The sequence below is a fragment of the Pinus tabuliformis genome, chromosome 4_1 (genome assembly GCF_031772625.1).
Source record: "Pinus tabuliformis cultivar Carrire ecotype Pingquan chromosome 4_1, CPIR1, whole genome shotgun sequence".
In the NCBI taxonomy this organism is placed as follows: domain Eukaryota; kingdom Viridiplantae; phylum Streptophyta; class Pinopsida; order Pinales; family Pinaceae; genus Pinus; species Pinus tabuliformis.
In genome coordinates this window covers 211,827,826-211,835,629 of record NC_142303.1, presented here as the reverse complement: position 1 = coordinate 211,835,629, position 7,804 = coordinate 211,827,826, and positions in this window count along the sequence as shown.

The window sequence follows — 7,804 nt, the reverse complement described above, 5'->3', positions numbered from 1 at the left end:
GTCTGTCACAATTAAAGTTTGTCAAAGTTCAACAACTCAAATCCGCCAAAGAAATATGGGACAAAATCATTCTAAGCTATGAAGGAGACTCTCAAGTAAAATGTGCTAAACTGCAAACTCTCAGAATTCAATATGAAACTCTCAAGATGCACGATGATGAAAGTATAGCTAGATACTTCTTACGTATAGATGAGATTGTTAATTGCATGAAGAATCTGGGTGAAGAGATAAAGGAAGTTACGTTAGTTTAAAAAGTTTAAAGATCCTTGTCTGCTAAGTTTGAATCAAAAGGATCTACAAACTATTACTATGACACAGCTGCATGTAATATTAACTGCCTTTGAGATGAGAAAAGGAGGTCCATCAAATATGAGAGAAGCCGCATTTAAAGCTTCAACAAAATCAAAAGAAGAACTCAATGAATCAGGACATCTTTCAAAAGAAGAAGAGGAATTAAACTTTGTCAAGAATCTTCAATGGGGTTTCAGAAGATTCAGAGGTAAACTACCTTTCAAATGTTTTTCTTGTGGAAGAGTCAGTCATTATGCTGCCAAATGTCCTCATAAAGATAAATTTGATAAAGGGAAGGAATCTGCAAAATGGAATAGAAAACAAAGTGTAAGTAAGAAGAGCTACTATACTTATGAAGATAGTGATGGTTTATCAATTAGTGATGAAGATGAAAATAGTAATGACTATAGACTTTTGATGGCTTATGAAGATGATGATTTATTGGATGTTTTAGATGAAGATGACCATTATGAAGAAATCTCTAAACTCAAAATCTGTTTAGAAGAAAATAATATGATTATAGATACTTTGACGTTCCAACTTGTTGAAAGAGAAAAACACAATGAAAAACTAGAATGTGAAATTGTGGGTCTAAGAAAGGATCTTGATAAAACAAAAGCTCTCAATCTTAGATTTGCTAAAGGATGAGAAACCTTAAATGAAATTATCAAAGTGCAACGTTCTACTATGATAAAGATAGGTCTTGGATATATTGAAGAAGCATCTCAAGCACAGAAGCTGTCAACATCCACTAAAAGCTATCTTGATGCAAAAAAGAGCAGTGAACAGTTTGAAAATTGTCAGCAAAGGCATAAAGCAGATTGCCAGGTAAATTAGGCTCAGTTTACTTCAAGGATGAACAGAAGCCACAACCAACCTCAGGTAAATCATACTCAATCTACTTCAAGGATGAATATCAATAGAAACTACGATCACCAGGTCAGTAGATTTGATAATCGTAGGAACTTCTTTAATGGCCAATGTTTTTCATGTCATAACTTTGGACACAAAGCTTCTCAAAGTGTTGCTTACAAGACTATCATGACTAGAGAAGCACGAAATCAAAGGAATGTGACAGGGATCATGAAAAGGTCCTACAATAATTTTTCTCTTCTTGAAAATGAAATAGAATGCTCTATCTACAACACCTTCGATCATGAAGAATCTAAATGCAAGAGTAAATTTTGACAAATATCTCAAAAGGATCAAAATCCATTAATACCCAAAATATGGAGAAAGAAAGAACCACAAATAGAAAGATGTGGCATAGCCTTGTATGCAGAAGGATAAGAAAATCAGTGGTACATTGATAGTGGATACTCAAAACACATGACATGTGACAATGAAAAACTTCACTCATATGATGCCTTAGAAAAGGAAAAGAAGGTCTCATTTGGAAATGACACTCCTGCTGCCATAAAATGTAAAGGCTTTTTTTTCTTAAAAGAAAAGGTTAAAGTTGGGAATGTTATGTATGTTGATGGTCTAAAGCATAACCTGTTGAGTGTCAGTCAAATGTGTGATCAAGGAAATGAAGTAGTATTTAGATCAAATAGATGTGTTTTTTGTGAGCTTGATACAGGAGAAACCATGATCAAAGGTACAAGAATTCCGAACAACTTATACATACTCAAGGGAGGACAAAAACAATGTTATCTATGCAAAAATGATGAACAATGGCTATGGCACGGAAGATTGGGGCATCTAATCTTTTCTCAAATATGAAAATCATGCAGATTCAAGGTTTTTCGTGATCTTCCTGATATTAACATTCCTGAAAATACAATATGCAAATCATGTCAATTCGGTAAGCAAACCAGATCACACTTTCCTGAAAAGGAAGGATCAGCTAGTAAGCCTCTTGAACTTGTTCATACTGATTTATGTGGACCATTAAGGAAAACGTCACCTCGTGGAGAAGAATACTTTATATTGTTCATTGATGATTTTTCCAGAATGTGTTGGATTGGTCTTCTAAAGCATAAAGATGAAGCATTTGAAAATTTCAAAGCCTTCAAAGCTTTGGTTTAAAATGAATCAGATTGCAAAATCAAATGCCTCAGATCTGATTGAGGAGGAGAATTTACCTCGGATGAATTCTTTGACTTTTGTGAACAACATGGAATAAAAAGGCAGTTCTCCACCGCAAGGACTCCTCAGCAAAATTGAGTGGTAGAAAGGATGAATAGAACTGTTCAACAACTGGCTCATGCTTTGCTAGATGAGTCTGGAACTCCTGCAACCTTTTAGGGTGAAGTTGCATACGCTGTCGTCATTATTCTCAACCAAGCAAACGTTCGAGTAAACAACACTCAAACTCCACATGAACTTTGGTATGGTAAGACTCCTACTGTAAAATACTTCAAAGCTTTTGGAAGCAAATGTTACATAAAAAGGACTGATGAAAAACTTGGTAAGTTTGAACCCAGAGCAGATGAATGTATTCTTCATGGTTGCTCTTCCCAAAGTAAAGGATATAAATGTTATAATAAAAGACTTGGGAAAATTATTGAAAGTATTGATGTTGTGGTTGATGAAGCATGCAAAAATCCAAAACAGATAAAAACATAAGATTATGAAGAAGATGAGGATTATCTTCCCACATCAAATCACACTAATTCTGAAGAAGAAACTAATGAAGCACCAGAAGAAGAGATAACGGTAGAAGAAAAGACTTCGTCGAGGTATGTTCAGAAAAATCATCCAGAAACTCAAATTTTGGGACAGAAAGAGGTAGGTGTGTAGACAAGAAGAACTATTACAGAAGCTTCTAGCATTACTATCTTCCTCCGAACCTCAAAATGTAAATGAAGCATGCAAAGATGAATGTTGGGTCGAGGCCATGAATGAAGAACTTGAGCAAATTGAAAAGAATAATACTTCGAATTAGTTACTAGACCTCATGATAGGAATATCATAGGAACTAAATGGATATTCAAAAACAAGCTGAATGAAAATGGAGAAGTTATTAGAAACATGGCCAGACTTGTTTGTAAAGGATATGCTCAACAAGAAAGTATAGATTTTGAAGAAACTTTTGCACCTGTTGCTAGACTTGAAGCCATAAGAATGTTTCTTGCACTTTCTAGTTTTCAGAAATTGAGAGTATACGAAATGGATGTAAAATTTACCTTTCTTAATGGAGATTTAGACGAAGAAGTCTATATTGAGCAACTAGATGGATTCATTCTTGGAAATGATGCAAAACTTGTATGCAGACTCAGAAAGCTTCTCTATGGTCTAAAACAAGCTCCGAGGGCCTGGTATTACCATCTTGACAAATATCTCCACCAACAAAAGTTTTCAAAGGGATCAGCTAATAGCAATCTATATACAAAGATTGGCAATAATAAATTTCTAATAATTGTTGTTTACGTTTATGATATCATTTTTGGTAGCAATGAAGAATCCATGAGTCGAAATTTTGCTTCAGTAATGCAGCAAGAATTTTTATGTCCCTGCTTGGTGAGCTTACATATTTTCTTGGTCTACAAGTTCAACAAAATAAAGATGGTATTTTTCTGTCACAAACCAAATATCTCAAACAAATCTTGAAAAAGTACGGCATGGAAGATTCTAAACCAGTATGTACCCCAATGGTAACAGGATGCCGTCTCAGCTAAAATGATGAATTAGCAGCAGTACATCAACCAACTTATGGATCCATGATTGGCAGTCTGGTTTATCTAACAGGTACCCGACTGGACATCATGCATGCAGTAGGAACAGTTGGAAGATTCCAAGCAAATCCAAAGGAATCACACCTTCAGGTAGTCAAAAGGATGTTCAAATATCTTTAAGGAACACAAAATTTTGGTTTATGGTATCTTAGAGATACAAATCTTACACTTCATGCATACACAGATGTAGATTGGGCAGGAAGCATTGATGACAGAAAAAGCACTAGTGGTGGTGCATTCTATATGGGTTCCAGGTTTGTGTCTTGGTTCAGCAAGAAACAAAATTCAATTGCATTACCTACAACTGAAGCAGAATATGTGGCTGATGCATCTTGCTACACACAACTACTTTGGATGATGCAAACATTGCAAGACATTCAGATCACATGTACTCCACCCATCTCCATTCTATGTGATAATACAAGTGCCATCAGTGTTTCAAAGAATCCAGTCATGCATTACAAGACCAAGCACATACCCATCAAATATCATTTTCTACGTGAACAAGTGCTTGAACAAAAGGTAAAATTGGAGTATGTTCCCTCCAAAGAACAAGTTGTTGATATATTCACTAAACCACTACTCAAAGAGACATTTGAATATCTCAGACAAAAGCTGGGAGTAGTTGCTGCATCATCCTGCTGTTAAATCCTATCTTTTTCAGAGAAAGGTGGTTATACGCGAGTTTCATGAAGCGTAGTCACGTACATACGCTAGTTTCTGTGGGTACAATAGCGTATATATTGGTTTGAGGAGAAGTTGTGGGCCAAACTTAGGAGAAAGGGATCTGATATGGTTCAGTGAATTATCTGATTTGCTTGATGATGGTTACAATATGTTGATAACATGTGGAAATATGTTGGCTCTCATAAGTTGTTGATACCTTGATGTATATTTGATTGATGATGATGCTTTGATAACTCTTCTGATATATGAAATGATTAGATCTGACAGTGAACATCTAGCATAGGTTCAGGGCGAGCATATGTTTCTAATAATTTGTTGGCATTATCTCAGAAGATCTTGGTACAGATTCACATAGTTGTTTTGATTCAGGGGGAACAGGTTCAGGGGGAGAACATGGTTGCTGGTTTGGATGTTGTTTGATGAATAAAACAAAAAATACTTTGTACAAAAACAACAAATATAACAATTAAAAAGGCAAATTAATAACTATTTTTTTCATAAACTAACAATTTAAAAAAAAATAATAAATATTTAAAATTTTAAAAATAACTTTCAAATCAAAATTAACAAACTTCCCACATACAGAAATAAAGATTTTTTTCAAAATAGCCAACCAACCAAAAAATAAAAATAAAAACAAATTTGTAAAGTAAAGCTTTCCTTAGAGCTGAAAAGGGCCCTAGTGCTAAGAAATATACCAAGGATCGATTTTCTGGTGTTCATCTTCCTTTTATCCAAGGTACCACTGAAAAGATTGCAAGGATCCTAAGGAAGTATAAGGTGGCTTCAATCTTTCGGCCTTTGAATATGATCGGAGCTCCCTTAGATCTGTAAAAGACCTAGTGGACCCCAAGAATATGAAGGGTGTTTACGTTATCCCATGCTCTTGTGGGACTCCCTACATTGGTGAGACTGGTCACTTGATTAATCAAAGGATTTGTGAGCATGCCTTTGACATCAAGCATGGTAGGAGCTGCTCCTCTGCTTTAGCGGAACATGCAGATAAATCTAAGCATCACATCTGCATTGAGGAGGCCCAAGTCATTGCTAAGGTTAGTCATTTCCATCATCGTAAATTGAGGGAGGCCATAGAAATTGAAAAAAGACCCAATAATTTGAATAGATATGATGGTTGGAATATTAGTAGAAGTTGGGTCCCTGTCTTGTCCTCTCAATTTTTAATTTTTAATTTTTAATTTTTTTTTTTTATATTTATATATATATCTATGTAGGTATTGGTATCCTTTTTATAGTATTTGTTGTTGATTTATTCTTCATTAGAGTTTATTTTCTTGATCCTTCATGTTTTTTATGTATTTTATCATCCTATTAGTTCTTAACTCCTTTTAGCATTTTTGTTATTTGTTTAATGGGCCGGAGCCCCATATTTTATTGTTGACCCCATTTTATTTATTGATTATATATGTTTTTGTTTTAATTAATTTATTTTATTTTTATTTTTATTTATTTATTTATTTATTTATATTTATTTTGACTTGTGTTTATTTTTGTTTTTTTTTTTTTTTTTTTCCGTTAATTATTTTTAATTTAATTTATTTTACTTCCATTAGTTACTTTATTTATCAAATGATCTTGTCTCGATTAGGGTCTTCACTGGTTTTTATAATTTTTGACTCCCCTCCTTTAAAGTTTGACCTTGATTATTTATTTGTTTATTTTAAAAACTAGTTGTTTAATATAGCGGTTACTTATTAATAATTTTTTTTAATAAATCAATAAACTAATATCACAATTTAAATATTATTTTTCAAAAGCTAGTAATATTTGGTTTTAATAAATTAATTTAAATATTATTTTTCAAAAACTAGCCGTTTAATATAACTGTTACATATTAATTTTTTAATAGATTAATAAACTAATATCATTATTTAAATATTATTTTTCAAGAACTAGTAATATTTGGTTTTAATAAATTTATTTAAATATTATTTTTCAAAAACTAGCCATTTAATATAACCGTTACCTTTTAATATTTTTAATAAATTAATGAAATAATATCATTATTTATTTATTTTTTTCAAAAACTAGCCATTTAATATAGTCAGTACACATTAATATTTTAATAAATTAATAAACTAATATCATTAATTAAATATTATTTTTCAAGAACTAGTAATATTCGGTTTTAATAAATTAATTTAAATATTATTTTTCAAAAACTAACCATTTAATATAGTTGTTACCTATTAATATTTCTAATAAATTAATGAAATAATATCATTATTTAAATATTTTTTTCAAAAACTAGCAGTTTAATATAGCCGTTACTTAATAATATTTGTTTTTAATATATTAATAAATTAATATTATAATTTAAATATTATTGTTCAAATATAGACATTACTTGAAAATGTCTCTACATTGCTCTCTATTTAAGCCTTTGCCATGGTCTTCCTATTTATCTGATCCTCATGATGAACCACACTTGTTGGTTTGAAACGCGTCAGCCAAAAAATTCTCTCATGTGATTTCTGCTGAAAGACTTTGTTTAATTCATTATGGATCACAGAAGCTTGAATACAGAAAATACATTCATCATTATATTCCATAATTGAACTTTTTATAATAAAGTGATGCTCTATGTGCCACTTTTGAACATATTGTCGCAAATCTTTTTCTTAAACCACTACAGATTTACCACTACCTTGGTACCAATTCAGTAATGGAAGCATTGGCGTTAAATGGAGCCGCAGATGTAGGAGTGAACACATGACTTGTAGACTCGGTATTTAGGGAAACACGAGAACTCACAAATGCAAGTTTTGTGGGATTTGGGATGTCCGTAATGGAATCGGTTGAAAGCATCAAAGTGACAGTTGAAATTGGTGAACGAAGTGATGATTCAGCATGTGTACACAAAAGACCAACCTAAATGCATCTCACCACTTGCTTTTCATCGCATATTCCAATATTTCTCGATCAATTATCCCCACAATGTTTCCTTCTTCATATGACCTCCATACCTGCATAATCACAGAGGGTTCATCATTCTTATTAGATATATATACATAGTGGACACATCCGCATGAACTAAATAGCATGGTATTAAATTAAAGGCAGATATGCATCTCACACATCCTAAAAGAATCTGCATTTCAGCTAACAAATTGTAGGTTGCGTTCTTT